The following is a 26279-nucleotide window of genomic DNA, read 5'->3' as shown; positions in this document are numbered from 1 at the left end:
GTGACTTTTGTCAGCGAATCCCATAATGCCGAATGATCAAAATGTTACAAAAACAAATTGACATTTCCGACCGCTCTACACCCAAGTGTTAACATGGGTAAAAAGGGGGATGGGATTTTGTGATTTGCAACATTTGCATTCGCAATCTTAGGATGTTGCTACACTCTTTTTGTACATACTCGCTCGACTATCCACCTGTCGACAGTATGATGGTAAACCATATATAGATATAGATATAGATATATATATATATATATATATATATATATATATATATATATATATATATATATATATATATATATATATATATATATATATACGGAGAGAGAAGACAGGACTGAGTCTTGAGCGACACCTTTAATGAGTCTGGAGAGGGAAGTGTGCGTCTTAAAACAGAAGTACTGATTTGGTAGAAAGCTATGACACAGGTACAGTGTCTTTACTGATTCATGTTTCTAAGGGGAAGTGTAGTAAGACGAAGAGATCAACAAGATTGAATGCTCTGGTGAAATCTATAAAAATGGCACTAGTCAACTGTCCACTATTCAGTGCTAGCAAGACTTCATCTGTCAGGTTCCATAAGGCTGTCACTGTGCTGCAGCCTGACCAGAAACAATGTTATGCATGTGACAGAAGTATATATTTGCTGACATACTGCTTGTACTGGGAGTGCATAAATTCTTCTAGAATTTCCCCTAGAACTGAAAGAATGGAGATAGGGTGGTAGTGAGAGGGTTTGGAAGTTTGACAGTGCTTAGGGAGATGGATTAGTTACTAATGTGTTTTTCTATATGTTTGGTATTGTGTTTTGAGTAAATTATAGACTGAAAACATGTTTGAGAGGGTCAGTATGAATTCTTTACAGTGGGAAAAGAACCATGTTTGATGACCATCAGTACCTGGAGGGCTATATATATATATATATATATATATATATATATATATATATATATATATATAGATATAGATATAGATATATATATATATATTTGCTCAAGAGCAATGCATCCCAAATCTCTGATACATTCTTGTACCCCTTGTGACAATAGGAGGTACTGTCAGCCATGCCAGGAGAAGTAGGGCAGTGCATGTGTTACATATGCTAGCAGAGCTAGCTGGAATTTTGTAAATAATTGTATGTCATTTGTATATTAAACTGATTTGTATAGATGCTTATGCTGAAAATGTATTTCTGAGGTTTGCTTGTGTTAAAAAGTATCAACAGTGCGCCATGCTGTAATGAAAAAAATGTACATGTATTACTGTAATGAAATTAAATGCATACATTGCAACAGCACATACTGGGAGAGAAGAAGATAATCCACCTGACTTTGAAAAATATTCTTGAAATTAAATTACTTTATAGGTTAAGCCACAAAGACATTATCTCACAGTTTTGAATGGAGCCATTGATGCAAGATGCAATGTCTGTGCTAGAGAATAGGTTGTAGCTCCTGTAGAAAGACTGGAATGGTTTTACGACTTCCAGCAGCTGCACCACATCTGAGCAATGCTCTGTGTGTGTTGTAGCACATAGGTGCTAAACTTTGGCAGCTTCTAGTGATGGGAGATGGTGCAGGAAACATGTCAGATGACTAGATGTATGTGATGTCATTCTGTACAGAAATAATATTTTAATATTGGAGGAGACTCATGAGCATTCTGTATTCTGTCTTGGATCTGACAACAAGAACTACTCACCAATGTTGCCTTGCTCTATTCATTAAGTAGGAAAGTACTGTTGTGTAAAATCTTACCATAACTTTAGATGTCCTTCTCTTCTATATGCTGCTGCATTCATAACACAAGAGAGTCTTCCTCCAGTGACTCTCATACATCCAGCTACTTTACAAAAGATAGATGCTACCACTAGGGTGCGTGTGATGTTCCACGTCTCTCTGTGTGGAAGTCAGCATTAAACAGAAGTCAGGTAGAAAATGGATGTCAGCACACATCTTCCTCAGAACTGAATGCCGCTGGAATCAGCGACTACAGAGTGGGTACTCAGGAGTCAGGCAAGTGCAACAGGGAAGGCAGAGTGGGAGACTATACAGCAGCATATAGAGGAGAAAGGCATCTAAAGTTATGGTAAGATTTTACACAATACTATGTCCTTCTATTCATATGCTGCTGTAATCATATCACAAGGGAGAGTGCAAAAGCTCTGGCATTAAGAATAGGGTGGAGGAACAGAAGCATTTTCCACAAACCCATGAAGGATGGCTCTGGCAAATTCCGCTCTGGCTCTAGACACAATGTTCAACTTGTAGTGTTTGGTAAAGGTATGGACAAAGGACTATGTAGCTGCTTCTAAAATGGCAGCTGTATCCAGACCTTTGAAAAAAGCTCCAGAGGAGGACAATGCCCTAGTGGAATGCACCTTCACTGGGAAGGGAAGGCTTCTGTCAAAGGCAGTACAGCAAAACATGATTGTTTTGGATATACGAGGATATGGTTTGCTTGGAAACAGGGTGTCCCAGGGCTCTTGGGTGATAAGACACAAAAAAGCCTGTCTGATTTGCAAATGGGTTTAGTCTTAGCCAGACAGTATCTAAATTATCTGTGAACATCTAGGGTATGTAGAACCCTTTCAACTGGGTTTTGGGGTGAAGGCAAGAATGTGGGTAGATTGATGGCCCGATTCTGGGACAGCTCAATGACAATTTTGGGCATAACGGTAGGGTTGGTGCACAAAGACACCCTGTCCTTGTGGAAGACTGCAAAAGGATGGGAAGCCATAAGGGCTTGAAGTCTCAAGACCCTTCTGGCTGAAGTAACGGCTACCAAGAGTAAGGTTTTCCATGTACAATGTTGGAGGGAACAGTCTTTGGCTGGCTCGAAGGGTTGTAGTTTCAATTTTTCCAGTACAAATTTAAGATTGCAAAGAGGCAGAATGGATTTCCTTGGGGTATGAGGTGCAGAGCTCCTTTTAAGAAAAGTTTTACTTCCAGTCTAGAAGTCAAAGGAGGAGTGAGAGGGAGGCAGGCATGCTGAGATTGCAGATAGGTGGGTCTTGATGGAGGAGTAAGACAGTCCAGACTTTATCAATTCACACAGGTAAGACATAAGCACTGGGGGTTCCACTACCAGTGGTTGTAAATTGTGTTTTAGACACCAGGCAAAAAATATCTTCCACTTTGAAAAGTATGATTTTCTGGTGTTTGGTTTTCTGGTGTCCTGCAAAACCTGAAACATGTCCTCTGAGTAAAGGTGTCTGAAAGGAATCAATGCCCTATCACCCACAGAGTAAGGTTCAGCATGGACAGTTGTGGATGTAGGAGCGTTCTCCTCTCCTGTGTGATCCGGTCCATCCGTTGGGGTAACTTGTGGTTATTGCCCTTGGCTAGATGTAGTAGTAGAGGGAACCAATGCTGCCTTGGCCAAGAGGGAGTCACCAACAAGATTTGGCATTGTTCTTTATGAATTTTCAGCAGAAGTTTTTGTATGAGAGGGAAGGGGGAATGCATAAGCATACACCCCCTTCCAAGGGAATGAGAGAGCATCCACCCTCCATGCTTTGGGGTGTGTTACCCTGGAGCAGAAGTTTGGAAGCTGTTTGTTCATGGGGGAGGCAAAAGAGAGAGCATCCATCCTCCATGCTTTGGGGTGTGGTACCCCAGAGCTGAAGGTTGGAAGCTGTCTGTTCATGAGGGAGGCAAACCGATCCACATCTGGAATACCACATTGATGGACCAGGTCCAGTAACACATTCCTGTTTAGCATCCATTCCTGAGATAGAGTCATGGTCCTGCTTAGAGTATCTGCTATCACACTGTCTGCTGAGGGAATGCAGACAGCGTAGATGTTGACTTGTCTGTCTAATGCGATTTCCCAAGCCTGCAAGGCTAACCTGCACAGGAGGTAGGATCTTGTCCCCCCCTCTGTTTGTTGATGTGCAACAGTAAATTTTGCCAGGGGAACCATGGGGATGGTGGAAGCAGAGGACTCAACTCCTGGCATTCTCTGTTGGTGAAAACGACATAATCATCCAGTTTATGATAGAACATTATGGGCTATTATTTGGCCAGAGAGCACAAGATGTGTGGGAGAGGACCACCCTGTGGAACAATCTGGTTCACAGGGTAAATGATGTCAGCCTGCACAGCAGAACTTATGAGCAGGTGCAGAATCAGGCCAGCGACCTGATCTACCATGCCCATCAATGGGCTGCTGAAGTAGTGAGGGACCAGCTAACCACAAGTGGGGGCCCAGCCATCCAGCCCCCATTGACACCCACCAAGGAGCTCCTCACCAACCTTGGGGCATCCGCACTATGCACAACCCATGAAGCTGAGGAAAACATTGTGGTGGTGGGTTGCATGTAGGTAAGGCCCCACTGCACATTACTAGAACACTGTTGCTTATCCATTTATATCTGTATAGTATCTACATGCATATGTCAGATAGAATAGTAGGTCTTGCTGGTGTTTAGTAATGTACAGACATGCACATCTTTGGTGATGGCCAGCATATTTTGTAGTAGTGCGGGTTGTACTGTTAATGTGCTGAAATGCTGTATCCATCCTGTACCAAGGCCACATGTGAGTCTGCTGACAATACCTCCCTCTGTCAACTACTTAGGACCCTCTAGTCTGCATATGAGACAGCAGCCTGTAGCCGGTGAGTATGACATTGTTCTGTTGTGGCCTGGCAATACCCCAGGCATGTGAAGGGCATGCAATTTATCATGCACACAACTATCAGTAATAGCTATATTGCTTTATGTGGATGTTCACTTGTGGTGGGGTTAACTGCATTGCATCACAGTGGTCATCACTGGGGGCCTGTCTGAGGTGAATTCAACATTCCTGTAGCATACCACACAACTTGTCAGTGCAAGACATCTAGACAGAGGCCAGAAAAATGGACTGGACAAACGGCCTAAGATAGGGACATGTGTGACACATTACTGGTATTCACTGCATATAAATTGTGTACACACCCCTGTTAAGATGCAAGGTGTTTCTGATACATACAAATTGGGACCACAATATGTCAGTACACACATCTTCCAACCTTTAATGTGACCCATAATATGAACAGTTCACTTGTAAAATCAAGCATCTGGACTCATGTATTGCACCTCCAAGGCTGGCCACCTGAGAGGGTGGTAGATGTCATAATAGCATGATGTTTCAGTCAGGTATGATACCTGATGCTGCCATATGTGTCAGTACACTTACTGTGGCCTATCTGGCTACAATATCGCATACATGTGCATTGTTAAGGCACACAGACCACTTCTGACCACATATAGGTTGCAAACATCTGGATATTCCAGACACATCTGTACAGAGGACTGTACAATGGTTTAACTTGCTGCATGTGAGGCAGAGATGCTGTTACCACACTATATAAGGTAATGGCAGCGGGAGGTGGTCACCAGCCATGTATGGTATACACATCAAAATGGTATAAGCCACACAAGATATGATCCTCACACACACACACACATACACACACACACACACACACACACACACACACACACACACACACACACACACACACACACACACACACACACACACTTGTCAGTATTGGGATTAGAACTCCTGCCAATCTAATTATTTCTACTATAGTGCTACGCAGTTATTAGACATGCCACAGAGATTTTACATTTTCACCTAGTCCAAAGGTACTTCTAAGGTGGATGACATCAACAGGACTACTAAATTGGAGTGAGGGGAAGTGTAAAGGGTGGGACAGAAGTCAAAAATGGTATAACCCACACACTACATGATTCTCACACAAACACACACATCCAAACAGTTGCCAGTAGTGAGATTAGAACTCCTACCTATCTAGTTATTTCTACTATAGTAATACACAGTTATCAGATGCACCACAGATCTTATACATGTTCACTTACTCCAAAGGTACTTCTAAGGTGGATGACATCAACAGGACTACTAAACTGGAGTTAGGGGGAAGTGTAAAAAGCAGTACACAGGCCAAAAATGGTGTAACCCATACACTACATGATTCTCACGCAAACACACACACATCCAGTTGCCAGTAGTGAGATTAGAACTCTTGCCTCTCTAGTTATATCTACTATAGTGCTACGCAATTATCAGATGTGCCACAGAGCATATACATTTTCACCTACTTCAAAGGTACTTCTAAGGTGGATGACATCAACAGGACTACTGAACTGGGGTGAGGGGAACTGTGTAGTACACAAGTCAAAATGGTATAAAACAGACAGTACATGATTCTCTCTCTCTCTGTCTTATAAACACACACACACACACACACACACACACACACACACACACACACACACACACTTGCCAGTATTGAGATTAGAACTCCTGCCTATCTAGTTATGTCTACTATAGTGGTACACAGTTACCACATGCACTACAGAGCTTAGTGAACTTTCAAATTGCCAAAGCTGCTGATAAATGCACAGCTGAGGTAAAGTATTACAGGTGGCAGAAAGTCTGCCTTCAGTTTCACCTTTACATCGTGCTAGTTCTTTCTGTCTTGCACTTCAAATAGCATTATAGCTTGACACTTCACCAGGTTATTGTATCAATAAATGTGGCACACATGGGAGTCATCAGCAGTACTCGTTCATCACAGAAGTAGCCCAAGTATTAACTAGTTTTGTCCACCCCTCCTGGCATGACTGAAGTGCAGGTTTTTGTTCTTTCATCCATTAATCTGGTGCACTTGTCCATTCTGAGGCACTGTTGCAACTGACTCATGTACACAGACAACCCTCCCCTCTAAACTCCAAACACTCAGACCTGTGAGAGTTACCCATATATCACCCAATGTGGACAGATGCACTCTCCTGCAAAGACTGGACTAGCAGGTCAAGAGTATAAGATCAACACCTGCACCACACCATGTGGAACACATGGCTCACCATGACACCCACTTTGACAGCCGTGACATACAGTGAAAAGCCACACACCCACCTTCACAGAGGCACTCAATGGACATTTACTCAAACAGCACAGACCAGCAAGACAGACACCCACTCAGACACCATGACATAGCACATGCCAAGGGACACATTTCACCTACACAGTGTGCTCCTCAACCTAAGTTCCAAATGCTAACCACCTTGCACAATACAGTGATCATGGGTAACTCAATACTGAGGCAGACACATATCCCACTCACTAAGTTGAATATGGAGCAGGTAACAGTCAATTGTCTGTCACATGTCAGCATCCAACATATGACACAGCCAGTCATGGCACTCCACAACAGTTACAAGTATCACTCTGTATCCATGTGGGTGTGAATGACCTGGGACACACCTCCCTGGACTACATGACAAGAGTCATGGATGAACTCTCTGATTATGTGGTCCAAGCAGGTGTGACAGAAACCCTGAGCAGTGTACTGCCATCACCCAGAATGATGCTAAAGTACTATCAACAGATGATTGACTGCAACATTGGCTTATGTGTTTTGTGTCATTCTCAGGGGATCCAGTATCTCCCTGCTTGGGATAACATGATTGACAGACCTCAATGACTTGCCACAGATGTCCTACATCTGTCAGCCCTGGGTTTCCAGATACTGGCTAAGTGTCGTGCCACCCCTATAATGCCTTATTAGGCAGTGTTCCAAATTAAATTACCACCATAACAGCTAGACATGTATGCAATCTGAGGGTCATGCTGCTCAACAGTAGACATCTGTCAGGATGCAGTCACTCAAAGCACTCCTCGTAGTGGAGGAAATTAACATTTCTTCCTTAGAACTGATCAATTAAGGACTCATACATAAGATAGAAGAGGTCACTTAAGGTTAATCATTTGTGAACTGAGGGAGTGGAGCTAGGAACCAAACATTCTATTTAAAGGGTAAAATAAAACATTTCAGAGCTTTATTGGAAAGGCTCACCCAGACTCTGCTACACTTTGCTGTGAGGGACATGTTGGCTTGCTTTCTATTTGTTGTATTTTGTATTAGTTTATTGCATTTTTATATTTTACGTGCTGTGATTTGTTTTCTTTACCTTGTGTTTTGCTTGTGTTCTGCTTTTAACTGCATATTAAAACTTCAAAAGACACCACAGCTCTGTCTTTTGTGAGTCAGGCAGAAATCCCCCCCTCCACACTGTCATTGTCATGTTCTTAAATACCACTGTCTTTCTAGTTGAATGCCTCTTATGTTAATTTGACCATATATCTCATTTCCTCTCTGCTTTCATTGGCTTGTGTGAGTAAGCACAAAATTATAATTTTGTGAAATCACTCCCCTTCAATTATTTAAATGTATTGGCCATTCTACTGTATTCCATAGTACCGGAATACAAAAGTGATCACCCCCTTTCAATCTATCTTGCTGTTTTAAAAATAGTGACTCTCCACTAAAACTTAATTTTTTAGACAGGTAAAACTTAAGTTACCTATTTTCACATCTAACTTCTCTAGTGCACACTGCAGTGTTTAGGATAAACCATTTTTTTCATCTTACCTTTAAGCATCCCTGTGACTAGCACTTGCTCTAATACCTGCTGGAAAGCACTAAGAATCCTTAAACTGATACAAGCACTCAACTCTCCTTATTAATAAGAAGAAATTAATCATAGGCACTAAACAGCCTATAATTGTAAAGTATTTTACTAAGGTAAGGGAAAACAGCTCCTGTACTTTTAAAAAAAAAGCACCAAACCAGGCATGTCCAGGGGTCAGCTTCCGTTGATTTCTCCTGTCCACCTGGGGAATCTGGGCATACTGGGGCAATGCAGCAATTGCCTCATGTATACAGACAACCCTCTCCTCCTACCACCCAACACTACAACCTGTGAAAGATGCACTTACATAGCCAAACTGGAAGCAAAGCTCCCTCCCCCCAAGATTGCGCTAGACAGTCAAGAGGAGAAAGTTAACACCCGCACTACACCTCAAGCAACACACAGCCCTTCTAAATTCACACCACCAACACCCACACATTGTAACACTAAATCCACATATGCAGAGGCCCTTAACTGTAACTTGCCCAAGCAACAAGGACCTCCGAAGCTGAAATGCAAACAAACACCAATCACAACCAAAGTGTCACATATCTCACAACACCAGTGTGCCACCCAGCAACAGCCCCTAAGGCAAGACAATGTACCTAACACTTTAGTCATAGGTGACTCTATAGTCAGGCACACTGATGTCCCACTCACCAGGCTGAACAAGGAGAAAATTACAGTGAGCTGCCTGTCGGGTGCCAGGATCCACTACATAACTCATGCACTCAAGTCACTCCACAACAAGTACAAATATGACTCTGTCATTGTCTATGTTGGAGTGAATGACTTGAGACGTACCTCCCTGGACTACATGAAAAGAGACATGGAAGAGTTCTCGGATCATGTGGCCCAGGCAGGTATGACCCTAGCCCTGAGTAGCATCTTGCCTTCTCCCAGAATTATACCACAATATAATAACAAAATGATTGACTTCAACAATTGGCTAAGCTTCTGGTGTCATTCAAAGGGGATCCAGTATCTGTCTGCCTGGGACGACATGATCGACAGACCACAATGCTTTGCCAGAGATGGTCTGCACCTGCCGCCCCTAGGATTCAGGTTACTGGCTAAGTCTCTTGCCACCCCTATAGTGCCTTTTTTAGGCAAAGTTCAAAGGACAAAACCACCACCATAACAGGTACAAGCATACAAAATATGAAGGTAATCCTACTCAATGCTAGAAGTCTAAACCTCAAAATGCACTCTCTCGGGGCACTACTAAAAATGGAGAACATCGATATCTGTGCAGTAACTGAGACCTCGTTCAAGGCTCCAGAGAGCACCCCTGCAATACCAGGCTACAACTCTTACCACACTTTGCGGCCACCAAACCAGGAGAGAAACGCTAAAGGTGGAGGAGTGTCCATATTCACCAAGGATATTCACACCACCAGGTTAGTTGCCCAACACAATGCATCTGAAATTCTCCAGGTGCAACTAACACTAGGTAAGACTGCAATCCAAATTGTAGCTTGCTACAGACCCCCCACCATGCCCCAAGATTCTCACTGCACCTTTCTAAACATACTGGAAAATATTAATATACAACCAAACACCCTAATACTGGGTGATTTTTAACTACCCTGCCATTAACTGGGAAAACTACTCATGTACCAACACCTTTGCCCAACGGTTCTTGGAATTCTTAAATTCCAATACCCTGGATCAACTAATCCATTGTCCCACCAGGGGCTCCAATACCCTAGACCTGGTCATTACCAACATGGTAAATTGATGCTACACACTTATGGTCACCCCCTCATTGGTCAGGTCAGATCATAAGCTAACCACCCTTAACATCCACATCCCACACCCACCCCCGAGTAAGGAAACCTCCATAAAAAATTTCTCCAAAGCCAACCTCATGCTATTCATGTCAGACATTACAAACTTCATTACACCCATGCAGATGGGAAATGAACGTTCGACTGATGAGTCCTACACTAAGGCACTGTACGAGCACATCCACCCATGCATGAATCATGCCATCCCAAATAGAACCAAGATGCTCTCCTCCAAAAAAAGGAAGCCAATCTGGTGGTCCCCTGCCATAAACAAACTTTACAACAGAAGGAAGAAACTGTTGCAGAAAAGAGGAAAATCCCAGGATGCAAAAAACTCCCTTACCAGCCTCAGTAAGAAGCTGACATCCCTCATAAAATCCTCCAAAGCTAGTTATGCAAATAAAATTGCCAAAGATTCCAAAGACAACCACAAGGCATTCTATAACTATGTCAAGAATCTAAATGGCAATGCTCAGATCTGCTCTGAGCTACAACAGAATGGCATTAAATATAATGATCCCTAGGATATTGCCATTATCCTGGCAGATCGATTCAGTGCCAACTTCACCCCCCTCTCACCCCCTAAATGGCCCAGCTCAATATCGTAAGATTGCCAAATTCCAGTAATATAGGCAACACAGGTAAAAAATGCACTCTCCAAAGCTAAGAATACAGCATCCATGGGACCAGATTACATCCCGGGCTGTGTACTACATGAACTGCAAAATGGACTGGCACCTCACCATAGTGTCATGTTTAATCATATCCTCACCTCAGGCTTCATGCCCACTGAGTGGCACACAGCTACAGTTATCCCACTTCACAAGGGGGGGATCCACTTTGGATCCCGGGAACTACCGCCCCATCAGTCTGATGAGCCTGATCTGCAAGGCCATGGAACGTATTATCATGGAACTTATAAACAAAGACATTGGCAACCTTAAAACACTGGAGTCCACCCAGTCTGGGTTCTTGAAGGGTTGATCTTGTCTCCTGAACCTGACTGACTTCTTTGAATCAGTCTCCAGAGCCATGGATGAGGGTAAGGCAGTCCACACAGCCTATCTGGACCTTGCCAAGGCCTTTGACACCATCCCCTACTCTGGAATCATAGATAAACTTACTAAACTGGGCATTAATCCCTACGTCACTCGATGGGTTGCCAACTGGCTTATTGACAGAACCCACACTGTAAAAGTAGCTGACTCCAAATCCAGCTCCAGACAAGTGACAAGTGGAGTACCTCAACATTCAGTCATGAGATCACTCTTGTTTGGCATCTACTTCTCTGAAGTACAGGCCAACACCAAGGGACTCTGGCTAACAAAGTTTGCAGATGACTGCAAACTGGGAGCCATTATTGAATCCCCAAATGATGTGGATACTCTGCAAAAGGGCCTTACAGAAACGGATGTTTGGTGCCAGAGCCATGGGCTCAAGCTCAATGTCAAGAAATGTATAGTTATCCCCTTTGGGAAAAACATGTACCTGTGAATTACCACATAGGTGGCAGTACACTAAACACCAAAAGTGTGATAAGAGACTTAGGGACACAGGTGGACAGTGGTCTCACATTCAATAAACACATTGTCACAACAGTCAGAAAATCCTTCTATATGGCACACCTCATCACTAAGAGCTTTTCATCCAGAAAAAGGAGGTCATTGTTTCACTGTACTCATCCCTTATTAGACCCATTATAGAATGCAACCCCCCATTTGGCATGTATCTCTCAAGACATCTGCAACAACTGGAAAGTCTGCAGAAATACCTCACTAAAAGAATCACAGGCCTAAAGCAGATGCCATATGCTGACCACCTTAAAAAACTCCAGCTATACTCTGTCGCATATCATCTACTCTGAGGCGATCTCTGCTTAACAAACAAGGTCATGTTAAACCCAGAGCTGTTGGACGTGCTACACTTAAAGAAATCCCAATCCCTCAGAGCCACAGGCTCCAGGGATCTAAACCTTGTCATCACAATAAACAAAACATCCTGGAGGGATAGGTTCCTGACCTAGAGACTCCCCAGACTCTGGAATAGACTGCCTATACATGTCAAGCAGAACGCCTCTTTGGCCCTCTTCAAAAATAACCTTGATGATTGGATGGGAGAAAGGAAATTCACCCCGGGGATCATGTCAGTCACCTTGCTAGACAGTGGTCCATGGAAGTAAATAGTGTGGGAAGAAATAGCCAGGGAACTGTTATGTCTAGGCTTGTATAGGCCCTAGGGCCGATAGCCTAGTAGCAACCTATGAACCTATGAACCTATTAATGGAGAGGTGGTTCACAGCAGCAGACAGCAGCCCTGCAGTATCAGGCTATAATGCATTCCACAGCTGTCAGCCCCCAAACATGGACCACACCACACCTCCACAGGTGGTGCTGTCTCCATATTCATTATGGATAGGAACACCTCCAGACTGGTAACCCAGCATAATACATCAGAGATACTTCTGGTACAACTGTTTTGGGGTTATAGTGCAATCCAGACCATAGCCTGCTATGAGTCCACATCAATGCCCCTAGACTGTCAATGCACATTCCTCAACACCCTGCCATCTGTGAAAGTCCAATGCAACACTGATATAGTAGGAGACTTCATCTAGCCCTCCATCACCTGGGGAAAGTAACCAAGCACCAGTACAGTGGCCCAACACTTCCTGGAATTCATCATTTCCAATGCCCTGGACCAGCTCATACTGATCCCCAGTAGAGGATGCAATAACCTTGACCTGTTTTGACTACTTAAATATGGGACCGTTGCTCATCCACAGTTGTCAGTCCCTACCTGGTGAGATCCACACAGGCTGTAATCAACATGGAACTCAAAAGATGACTTTGCAGCCATAAAAACTGGGGTGGATGACTTCACTGCACTCATGGCAATGAGAAATAGCTTCTTGACTGTCGAATCATACACATATGCACTGTATAAACAGGTACATGAATGCATGGTACTAGCCATAGCCAACAGAACCAAGACACTGTCCTCCAAACACTGGGAGACAATGTGATGGTCCCCAGCCATTACTAAAGTGTACAACAGAAGGAGGACACTGTTGCAGAAAAAGGTGGTGTCCCATGACTGTTGAACCCCTTTATTAGCCTCAAACAAAACTTGGGATCCCTCATGGAATCCCCTACAAGCATCAATGAAGGCAGACATGCAGCAGACACTGACGACAATCACAAAAGCCTTTGATAGTTACATCAGCAACCTCCACAACATTAAACACAAGTGCTGTGAGTTACTGCCAATGCTAATTCCTATCCTGAGACAGCAGATATTGGCCACAGTCTTGGCAACACATTTAGTGCCAGCTTTACCCATCCCTCCTTCCACAAGTGTACAATCACAATGGCAAATGAATCTCAGGCACCCAGCAGTACTGCAGGCCAGGTTAGACCTGCATTGCCCACAGGCAAGAATACAGCTTCCATGGGACACCAAAAAAAATCCTATCTCTGTACTTGTTTCCTGGCTTTCTAGAGCTAGTAGAGTCCAGTTTTCAGATTTTGCTGAATTCTGGGCTGTTTGTAAGTTTCTGTGTTGCCCAGACCTTTCTGAGATAGAGGGAAGCTTCTCTGTTCATCAGTGAGAGTGGTGAGCTTTGAAACAGCCTATCTGTCACCTGGAGAAGGGGTTTCAGCTCAGAATCTGTAGTTTTATTGGCTGTTTTGGGCTATTTCTATTCCTTTCATCTCTCTATTTAAAAACCCATGTTTGTGTGGTTTTTGTGCTTGTTTTACCTCAGCAAGAGCCTCCCTGGGTGTTCTGCAGAGTCCTACAGCGGCAGAGAGAGAAAAGTGAGACTTTGAGTGGATTAAGTACCTCTGTTTTGCTTTTTATTGCTTATTTTTGCTAGCCGCATTTAAAAACCCATGTTTGCATAGTTTTGTTCACCATGCAGCGGTATTTAACTGTGGTTAAACTATTCCCGGTGCCAGAAAGTCAGAGCTTCAGATTTTCCCTTAGAACTAGCCAGTCTTCTAGTTTTAGTGCTCAGAACTGTTTCTGTTCTCTCGAACTAGCCAGTCTTCTAGTTTTAGTACTCAAAACTGTTTCTGTTCTCTTGAACAAGCCAGTCTTCTAGTTTTAGTACTCAAAACTGTTCCTGTTCCCTTAAAACTAGCCAATTGTCTAGTTTTAACACTCAAAACCATTTCTGTACCCTTAAACTAGCCAGTCTTCTAGTTTTAGCACTCATAACTGTTCCTGGTGCTCTGCACTTGTCCAACTTTTGCTGCAAGCACTAAATAATCTACAAATTACTGCAGCACTCAACTTTCCTCACTAATCAAGAGGAAATCAGCTCCCAGTACTTAAATTAATAAGCACTAACCAGGCATGTCCAAGGGTCAGCTCCTGGTGTTCTCTCCTGTCCACCTGATGAATCTGGGCATCTTGGGGCAATGTGGCAATTGCCTCATGTACACTGACAACCCTCTCCTCCTACATTCCAACACTACAACCTGTGAGAGATGCACTTATATAGCCAAACTGGAAGCCAAGCTCTCTCAATCCAAGACTGGACTAGATAGTCAAGAGGAGAAGGTTAACACCACAGTGTACTCAACACACAGTCCATCAAAATCTGCATGTACCAAACCCACACATAATAATACAAAACACACATCTACATTCACGGAGGTTCTCAATAAAAATCTGCCCAAACAACAGAGACCTCCAAAGCTGAAACACAAGCAACCACCCCCCCAACACTACCAGAATGACACATAGTCCACAAAATCAGTGTGCCACTCAACCTCAGCCCATAAGGCACAACAATGTATCCAGCACACTAGCCATTGGCGACTCTGTAGTCAGGCACACTAACATCCCCATCACCAGGCTGAACAAGGGGAAAGTCACTGTCAGTTGCCTATCAGGTGCCTGGATCCGCCATATAACACACACACTCAGGTCACTCCACAACAAGTACAAGTATGACGCCGTCATTGTCCATGTTGGAGTGAATGACCTGAGATGTACCTCCCTGGACTACATGAAAAGAGACATGGAGGAGCTCTCTGACCATGTGGCCCAGGCAGATATGACACTAGCCCTGAGTAGCATCCTGCCATCACCCAGAATGATGCCACAGTACAAGGACAAAATGATTGACTTCAACAATTGGCTAAGATTCTGGTGTCATTCCAAGGGGATCCAGTATCTGTCTGCCTGGGATGACATGATCGAAAGGCCACAATGCTTTGCCAGAGATGGCCTGCACCTGTCACCATTGGGATTCCGGATACTGGCTAAGGCTCTTGCTATCCCTATAGTGCCTTTTTTAGGCAAGGCTCAAACGTCAAATGCACCACCATAGTAGACATAAACAAGTGAAATCTAAGGGTAATGCTACTCAATGCTAGAGGGCTAAACCTCAAAATGCACACACTCGAGGCTCTCCTTAAGATGGAGAACATTGACATCTGTGCAGTGACAGAGACCTGGTTTAAGGCTCCAGAGAGCACCCCTGCATTACCAGGCTACAATTCTTACCACACCTTTCAGCCACCCAACCCAGACTGAAATACTAAAGGAGGTTGCATGTCCATATTCATAAAGGATATCCACACCTCCAGGCTAGTTGCTCAACATAATGCCTCTGAAATTATCCCAGTACAATTAACACTGGGCAAGACTGCAATTCAGGTTGTAGTGTGTTACAGATCCCCCGCCATGCCCCAGGACGCCCACTCCATGTTTCTCGATATACTGGATAATATTAAGATACAGCCTAATACCCTAATTTTGGGAGATTTCAACTACCCCTCCATCAACTGGGAAAACTACTCATGTACTAACTCATTTGCCCAACATTTTCTGGAATTCATCAGTTCCAATGCCCTGGACCAGCTTGTCCATACCCCTACCAGGGATAGCAACATCCTGGACCTGGTCATTACCAATATAGGTAATAGATGCTCCATGCCAGAGGTCAACTCCTCACTGGTCAGGTCCGACCACAAGCTAATCACTCTAGACATCCATATCCTGCCCCCCATTAAGGAAACCATTGTAAAAAACTTCTCCAAAGCTAACTTCATGCTAAGTCCACACAGATGGAAAATAGTGGCAAGACTGCTGAATCATATACAAATGCACTGTATAAGCACATACACGAGTGCATGGACTGTGCCATCCACAATAGAACCAAGAAGCTATCCTCCAGAAAAAGGAAGCTAATCTGGTGGTCCCCTGCTATAAACAAGCTCGGCAACAGAAGGAAGAAACTGTTGCACAAAAGAGTAAAATCCCATGACTGCAGGAACTCCATGGTCAGCCTCAGCAAGAAGCTGAGATCCCTCATAAAATCCTTCAAAGCTAGTTATGAAAATAAAATCTCCTTGGATTTTAAAGACAACCACAAAGCCTTCTATAGCTATGTCAAGAATCTCAATGGCAACACTCAGATCTGCTCTGAACTACAGCACAATGGCACTTCATTCACCGAATCAACTGATATTGCCAACATCCTGGCAGACAGGTTCAGTGCTAACTTCACTCCCCCCTCACCCCCCAAAAGGCCCATCCCCATACCAGATGATTGCAATCCCCTGAAATCACGGCTGCACAGGTGAAGACAGCACTCTCCAAAGCCAAGAACACAGCATCAATTGGACCAGACAACATCCCACGCTGGGTTCTGTATGAACTACAGAACGAACTGGAACCACACCTAAGTACCATGTTCAACCATAGCAACACTTTAGGCTTTGTGCCTAAGGAGTGGCACACAGCAACAGTTATCCCACTCCACAAAGGTGGTGCCACCACAGACCCTGGGAACTACTGCCCCATTAGCCTGATGAGCCTGGTCCGCAAGGCCATGGAATGCATCATCCCAGAGCTTATAAACAAAGACATAGGTAACCTCCAAACTCTGGACCCCACCCAGTTCAGGTTTGTAAAGGGTAGATCATGCCTCCTAAACCTGATTGACTTCTTCAAAGTAGTCACTAGAGCCGTAGATGAGGGTAAGGTAGTGCACATTGCCCATCTTGACCTCGCCAAGGCTTTTGACACCATCCCCCACTTTGGTATTATAGATAAACTCACTAAACTAGGTATAAATCCTTATGTCACAAGATGGGTGGCCAACTGGCTCACTGACAGAACCCACACAGTGAAAGTAGCTGACTCCAAATCTGACTTCAGACCAGTGACAAGCGGAGTACCACAGGGTTCGGTCCTGGGTCCTCTCCTGTTTGGTATCTACGTTTCTGAAGTACAGGCCAACAAAGAAGGCCTTTGGCTAACGAAGTTCACAGATGACTGCAAACTAGGAACCATAATCGAAACTCCTAACAATGTGGGCATCCTACAAAAGGGCCTCACTGAGACAGATGCCTGGTGTCAAAGCCACGGCTTCAAGCTCAATGCCAAAAAGTGCATTGTCATCCCCTTTGGTAAAAACTTTGTACCCATGTGCTACCACATAGATGGTAGTCTACTTAACACCAAAAGTGTGATAAGAGACCTTGGGACACAGGTGGACAGTAGTCTCTCCTTTGATAACCACATTGCCACAGTAGTCAGGAAATCCTTCTACGTGGCACACCTCATCGCAAAAGGTTTCTTATCCAGGAAAAAGAGGTCATTGTTCCCCTCTACTAATCACTCATTAGACCCATTATATAGTACAACGCCCCTTTTGGTATGTATCTCACAAGACATCTACAACTGGAAAGGCTGCAGAAATACCTCACAAAGAGGATTACCAGCCTCAAACAGATGCCCTACGCAGACCATCTCAAAGAATTCCAGCTTTACTCCGTTGCACACTGCCTACTCAGAGGCAATCTCTGCCTAACATACAAAGCTAGGTCAAACCCAGAGCTGTTGGACATGCTCCACTTAAAGAAATCCCAATCCTTCCGAGCTACACGCTCTAGGGACCTAAACCTTGTCACCACAATAAACAGACCATGCTCAAGGGATAGATTCCTGTCCCAGAGACTTTGCATACTCTGGAACAAACTACCCATCTATATCAAACAAAACTCCTCATTAGCACTCTTCAAGAAAAATCTTGATGATTGGATGGGAAATAGGAAATTAACCCCGGGGATCACCTCTGGGGCTCTGCTCAACAGGGGCACAGGAAAATTATTTTCTTGGGTGGCGAAAGCCAGGGTACCTTTTTGGCTAGGCTTATATAGGCCCTAGGGCCAATAGCCTAGTACCAACCTATGAGCCTAGGAACCTATGCAGAGCACCTAGCTGACCCTGTTCCAGAGAAATCTTAATGAGTGGATGGGTAATAGACAGTTCAAGCCAAGGATCACTGCAGTGGCTATACTTGATACAGGCACTGGGACATAACATTGGGTGGTACAATGGCAGGGCCCTTCTATGTGCTAGTCTTGTTAAGGCTCCTGGGCCATTAGCTACTACACACTTGTGAACCTATAAAGGGAATGACATCAGCAATACTGATAAAGTAGTGCAGTTGGTGTTTAACCTATCAAAATACTTTGTCCTACAAACAGACAGACAGACACGCACACACACACACACACACACACACACACACACACACACACACACACACACACACACACACACACACACACACTTGCCAGATGTACAAGTAGAACCCCTACCTAACTAGTGATTTGTATAATAGTGCTATGCAGTTACCACATGCACTACAGAGCTTACTGGGCTGAGAGTTGGCCAAAGGTGCTGATATGGGGAATGGCATAGCAGGACTGATAAAGTAGGGCAGTGGGTGGGAAAAATATAAAAATACTTCTATTTACAAACATACATACCCACAAACACATTTGGCGGAAGAGTAGAACCCCCTTCCAAACTAGTCATTTGTACTATAGTGTTAAGCATTTCTCACATGCACTACTGAGTTTACAGGGCTGACAGCTGACCAAGGTTACTGATAAGGGACTGACATAATCTGGACTGATAAGGTGGGGCACTGTGAAGTTTTGTGGGTGGGAATGGAATAAAATTGTTTCACCTATAAGCAAACACAAACATGCACACACACACACACACACACACACACACACACACACACACACACACACACACACACACACACACACACACACACACACACACACACACTTTTACATTTGCCAGGACTGAGATTAGACCTTCTACCTAACTAGTTATTTATACTATAGTGTTATGCAGTTATCACATGTACCACAGAGCTTATGGGGCTGTGTCTAACAAAAGTGTCTTCTATGGTAACAGATATCTTCAGGACTGCTAAGGTGGAGCAATGGAAAGTGCACTTTGTAGGGAAGGCCTATTCATTCCTAGATCCTACTGACATTTCTCTAAGTGTATGGCTATGCCCAGTGTGTCCTTCTATAGTACATGTGGGACTCCGTTCCAGGGATTATTGTACTCCAGTCCAGTTTGTTTTTCACTATGGCCATACCTGTCAACCTGTTGGTGCAGGTTATCTGGAGATAGCCAAGCAAAATGTGGGGACAATGGGCCATACAATGATTGGGACAATTTCTCTCAGTAATGTATGGGTTGCAAGGTTACAGGGTTGGTTTTAGCAGACATTTGTCATATATGCCATTTGGCACTGTCATGTACTGTTTCAGTACCTGGTGACATACTTCCTCAGATCATCACAGTGATTTACCAGGGGAATACAGGATGGATGATGCACACACAAGGTTTATGGGCCAAATGCTTTGCATTATTGAAATATTTAGCCTGTTGAGGGGTGTGCCAACAAGCAATTGACTGCTGGTGCTGTGGAAATGGTCCAGTACCTTGGTGATATATTATAATGGTGGGATCTATGCATTTATGTTCTGGCCTGGTCTGATTTCCAGTCCACAGTTGGGTAATATAAATCAGACAGGATCAGGGTGACAGGCAGACTTCAGATAGATTTGTAGGGGATAGGATATGTGGGAGGGGGTCCTGGGCAGATATGTTTGGCTGTAGCTACCAGTACTTTGCATTGGGCTCTCCTCAATGATTAACTGCACTTGGAGGGTCTTGTGTGTATCAGACTGTCTGACCAGCCTGGAGGTGTGTGTTTGTCACACACATATGTATGGTCCACCTCATTTTGCTTGGATGGCCACATGTTGGGGTCAGGATGTTGCATAGGATGAGTGATCGGGGGGGGGGGGGTGTTACTCCCCATGGCTGTGGCCCAGGGTTCTGTGGGTGCAGACATGTCACCATCTTCCAGGGTTAGGGCTGTCTGCAGTGGATGCATTCCCATGTTTAAACTCCTAGCCCTGCCTGTCGACTGTACAGAGTATCACAGAATGTCGACATCCATGACTCATATATCTTGTTGGTTACCCAGACAAGTGTGGTTTTCCAGAAAAAGTGTTTTGCAAGTCACTCAGGGTTGAAGTCAGATATTACAGACAGTTGACATTGCAGTTTCAGACTTCGTACCTATCAGACATTCCATGCTACTACAAATCATTCCATCAACTTTATAACATTATTAAAGCAGTATTCCACAGATGTCCTTCTCTTTGGACCTTCATCACCCCATTATTCATGGCTTTGTCCCAATTTCTGGCTCCCTGAGGCAGGCAGGTTTCCTCATAGCAGTTGTCAACATGGCCTTTCTTTGCACTTTATGGACTGTGCTATGTTGGTGTTGTGGACCCCATGACACTCCCTAAAGGGCACTGTGGGTGAGGCATAGGCATTTACCAAAGGTCTGTAGGCCAGGTGTGACAGATGCAGTCCATCTGTAGCAGGGCAGTGCATATGTTCCCAGGCTGCCGGCAGGAGAAACCCCTGGGATGGCACCAGTAAGTTGACTGCGGGTGTTACTCACAACTGCTTTCTGTTACTATTGTGCCGTCAGTGTGGGTGACAGCTAGATGCTGCTTAAGTCTAGGAGCATGTTACTACATTTCTGTGGGACTATGGGGGGGGTGACATGGCTGTACACATTACACATCTGCACAGACTGTGCTGATATTTGCTTAACATTTTGGTCCCATGTAGCATGGTGGTGTGTCCTATCTTTCAGACTACAGGCATAACAGTATCAACCACAGGTCAGATTGTTCTGGCATAGACATTTGTAGTGTCTGACTCCTTACCTTTCAAAGCCATACTGTCACTGACAGACCTGCTGTGATATCACGGTGTAAAAGTCTGTGGGTGGGGATTTCATGGGTGTCGCTATGTGGAGGCCTTTGCCAGGCATTTCTGTATGGTTGCCTACAGCTGATCTGCTGTATGGGGTTGGTGGTGGGTATGGGATCCCCACTTTGACATCCATGCATGTGACCTATGACCCCCCCCCAGTTATTTGGCTAACCACATATACTGCTGTGGTATTTGTTGACGAGGGTGGTACTACATGGTGTGGGTAGGGCAGTACTGGGGATACACATCCTGCTGTCCCACAGACCTGTCAGTTGGCTGCTGCTATTCCAGTTAGCCACCCCATTCCCTTACATGCTTGATCAATACCATAGATATGCTATCAGAAAAGTCCACCCCATTATTTTAATTTGTTACAGAGATTGGCTTACCTTGTGCCTGCAGCTGTTGTGAGGGTGGTGCTTGAGGGCTGACTATGTCAGATGCACACAATACAATGCCTATACATGGTCAGGTATAGGTGGTGTGATGTTTGGCATCCGTTTTACTGTATGTGCGAGTCAGAGAGAGAGAGAGAGAGAGAGAGATCAGTCCCTGGGGCCCTACAGTGTCAGTGTATGGGCTATGCATTGCCTCTTTGCCAAGGCCAGGGCATACTTGGCATGCCTCCATCTGCCTACAGGGGCAGGCTCAGGATGTTCCTCCACTCAGTCACTCTGTGCCTGTGAAGGCCTTGATAATGGTGGGGGCTGTGTGGCCTTTCCACATTTTGTTCCTGCTGCAGCTGTTTCCGCTGGATCATATTGTGTAGCATGGCACATACTATGACTGCTGGATCATACTGTGTAGCATGGCACATACTATGACCATGTGTGCACATGTGGTTGGAGAGCACTGCAAGGCTTCAACAGATATGTCAAGGCAGCGGAACCGTGACTTGTGCATCCCAAACACATGCTCTATAATGATCCTGGTTTGTGCGTGTGCCTCATTATGGCATTCTTGTGTGGGTGTGTGTGCATTTCTGATGGGTGTCATCATCCATGGCTCCAATGCATAGTCAGCATCCCCCACTAAATGGCCATATGGGATGTCCCCCCGGCAAATCACTGATACAGTTGTGAGGAATGCCAGATGTGGGAGTCGTGATAGCTTCCAGGGCAGCCAGCACACACATTCATGATAATGCCCTGGGCATCACACATGACCTGGCAGTTGATGGAGTGGAACCCCTAGTGGTTTATGTGGACCCTACCCTGGTCACCAGGTGGTGCTTTGATGTGGATTTGTGTGCAGTCTATGGCACCCAGTACCTCCGGGTGGTCTGCTACATGGTGGAAGAGATGCAAACTGCCAGTCAGCTCCTCACAGGTGCTGGGGAATTTAATGTGCTCCTCGGCATGTGTTTGCATGGCATCCAGGAACTGGTGGAGTATTCTGGATGCAGATGCCTGTGAGACCCCCATGATATCCCCAGTTGCTCTTTGGAAGGTACCTGTAGCTAGTATTCTTAGAACTACACGTACTTTGGTAGCCACTGGGATGGATTCCCCTCTATTTGTTCTTGATGTGAAGTGAGGCCGGCACAGCTCCACAATTTGCTGCAGTATGTTCCTGTCCACCCTGTAGCACTCTACTATATCCAGATCATGTAGCCCCTGGTAGGTTACCCTGGGCCTGAACACTCTTCTCCTTCTCCTCATAAGTCTGGGGCAGTTGTCAGCATTGTCCTCTTCACCATCCTCAGCCTCTTCCACATACTGATGTATGAGAGTGACAGCAGCCCCTAACATTTTGTTAGTTTTGTCAGGTAAAATTTCCCCATCTGTGTACACCGGTGGTGTAGGGTTTGTGGGAAAAAACAGATTAAAACTTCACTTCCAAAAAGAATGTTAATATCTACAAAATCCATAAATCTCTACTATATCCCCAGCAACACACCCTCCTAGACAGTGACATTCATCCGAACCCTGGCCCCAATACTGACTTTACCTATAACCTTAACAATTTAACATTGCCTGTGATTTCTACATTAACTAAACCACCTAACTCCCTCCTGATAGCTCACCTTAACATTAGAAGTATCAACAATAAAATTTCCCACTTGCATTCACTCCTTGATGTGCACTCATTTGATATTCTATGTCTTACAGAAACTTGGCTAAAACCATCTACTCTAGACCAGAAAATTAGCCTTCCTGGCTATAACATCCTTAGATGTGACCGTAAAACCAAAAAAGGTGGAGGTATAGCCATTCTCTATCAATCTAATCTCCAAATTTCCCCCTTTAATGTGTTTCCATCATTAGACACCAAATCTGAAATCCTGACTATCAAACTCCAAATCAATAACTCCAAATCTATCTATCTAATTTGTATGTATCTCCCCCCTGGTAACAATACCAATACTCTTGAAAACTTACTTAGTTACCTCTCTACCCAATTACCCCAGGAGACCATTGTACTGGGTGACTTTAACATTGACTGGTCCACCTGCAGTTCCCCTAAACCTACTAATCACATAAATCTCTTTGGATTCTCACAATTAATAACCACTCCTACTAGAATCCACAAAACTAGCAGTAAGGAAACTACTCTTGACTGGATCCTTATTAACAGCCACCCTGAAACTTATACTCCAGGAACCCTTCCCGATGATATCAGTGACCATATGCTTACCTACATTATTAGACAAAAAGTCCATATCCCAAATAACCTTAATCTCAAAACCTCCCACTCAAAAAAATTCTTTAATCCAGACAGCTTCCTACATGAACTGCAAGCATGTGACTGGTCACCACTAACCCATCTTGAACTTGATGAGGCTGTGACCTACTTTAATACTAACTTTCTTCAAATCCTAGATTACCATGCACCTTATCATTCAACTAAAATAAGAACCAAATCTGCCCCATGGCTCACAAAACAAACTAGGCAAAAGGTGCTCCTCAGAAATAAAATCTGGGCTAAATGGAAAGCCACCAAATGTCCATCAGATCACCTCCACTTTAAACAGTTAAGAAATGCCACCAAGAAAGATATTCTTAGGGACAAAAAAGACTTCTACCTTCATCTCCAACAAACTAGCCAACAAACTCCACAAAACTTTGGTCAGGGATAAACAAACTTCTTCAGCCAGGTCACTCTACTACTCCGGCCCCAGCAGGTTTCAATCATAATAACTCCAACCAGATCCCTGAAGCCTTTAATAACTACTTTACAGAAGCCATTCAAACCCTAGCCAATTCTTTACCACCTTTTACTGCTTCCCCACTAAATACCTCCAAGATTTCATCTCCTACCTTTCAAATAAAACCTGTACCTACATCTCTCATCTGTAAGCTACTTCAAAAACTGAAACCTTGCACCCCTTCTGCTGACCGTCTCCCATCTGAATACCTACAAATTGCCACAAAAGCCATAGACTATCCTATCTCTATCCTTATTAACAGAACTATCTCAGAAGGCAAAATCCCTACCATATGGAAAATATCCCACATCATCCCTCTACATAAAGGTGGATCTTCTATTGAACTTTCTAACTTTCGACCTATTGCCTTACTCTCCCCATTAGCTAAGATAATGGAAAAATGTATTCACAAACAATTACTAAACCATCTACTACAATATAACCTCCTAGCAAACTGCCAACATGGTTTCAGACCATTCCATAGCACAACAACTGCCCTACTATCCTTCACCGACTCTATAAATAAAAATCGTAACAATAACTCTTTTTCCTCTGCACTATTCATTGACCTGTCAAAAGCCTTTGATATGGTTAACCATAACTTACTTCTAGACAAACTAAAGGCCCTTTCTCTCGATCCACAAGCATTACAATGGTTTAGGTTGTATCTGGAAAATAGACAGCAAGCAGTACTTCGGGATAACAATCTGTCTACATTACTTCCAGTAAATATTGGGGTACCCCAAGGCTCTATCTTAGGTCCCCTTCTTTTTTCCTTATTTATCAATGATCTACACATGAACATACCTCAAGCCAACTGCATTCAATATGCAGATGATTCCACCTTAATCTGTACAGCAAAGAATATAGCCTCTCTCCAGTCCCTCACCCAAACTGTTTTCATAATGTTGAAAACTGGTTCATGCAACACTACCTCCTCCTAAACCCCAAAAAAACAAAACTACTGCTATTTACTCCAACTCTTAAATCACCTAATCCATTCTTCTCTATAACCTCTAACAATGCTACCAATATAACCCCAGATACTACAACCCGCCTACTAGGTGTAACAATTGATAATCGTCTCAACTACGATGACCACATCAACTCCACCATAAAATCAGTTAACAAGAAACTTGGTACCCTCTATAGAATTAAACCCTTCCTTACCCCTACTGCCAGGAAAACTATTGCCCAGACCCACCTCATTTCTACCCTTTTCTATGCCTCTGCTATATATACTAACCTATCTAAAGACAACCTCTCCAATCTTTCCACCTGTTATAATAGCATAGCTAGATTCATTACATGCTCCCCCTTTAAAACTCACCACTGCCTCAACCTCAAACAACTTGAATGGATAGAACTGCAGAACCTTATACTCTGTCAACAATTACTTATCACTCAAAAGATCCTATACCACCCCAACAACACCACTATCCTCACTAATCTGATTACACTATATAAAAATCTAGCTACACTACACTCTGCTAATAAGCTCCTAGTCTCCTCGATTAAATCCAACAACAAAGCTGGTGACTCACTTTTCTCAAACACAGCAGGTAAAAACTGGAATCATCTTCCTTCTGATTTATCAACCCTTGCTTCTACTTCTCTATTTAAAAAACATCTGAAAGAACATCTTAAAACTCATTGGCTTTGTCCATGTGCTAACCCAGACTAATATCTTCTTCCCTTTCCTGCTCTTACCCCC

Source organism: Protopterus annectens, chromosome 5.part0 (genome assembly GCF_019279795.1).
Source record: "Protopterus annectens isolate FY-2018-M chromosome 5.part0, PAN1.0, whole genome shotgun sequence".
NCBI classification, from domain to species: Eukaryota; Metazoa; Chordata; order Ceratodontiformes; family Protopteridae; genus Protopterus; species Protopterus annectens.
Note: the sequence above shows the minus strand (reverse complement) of the source record.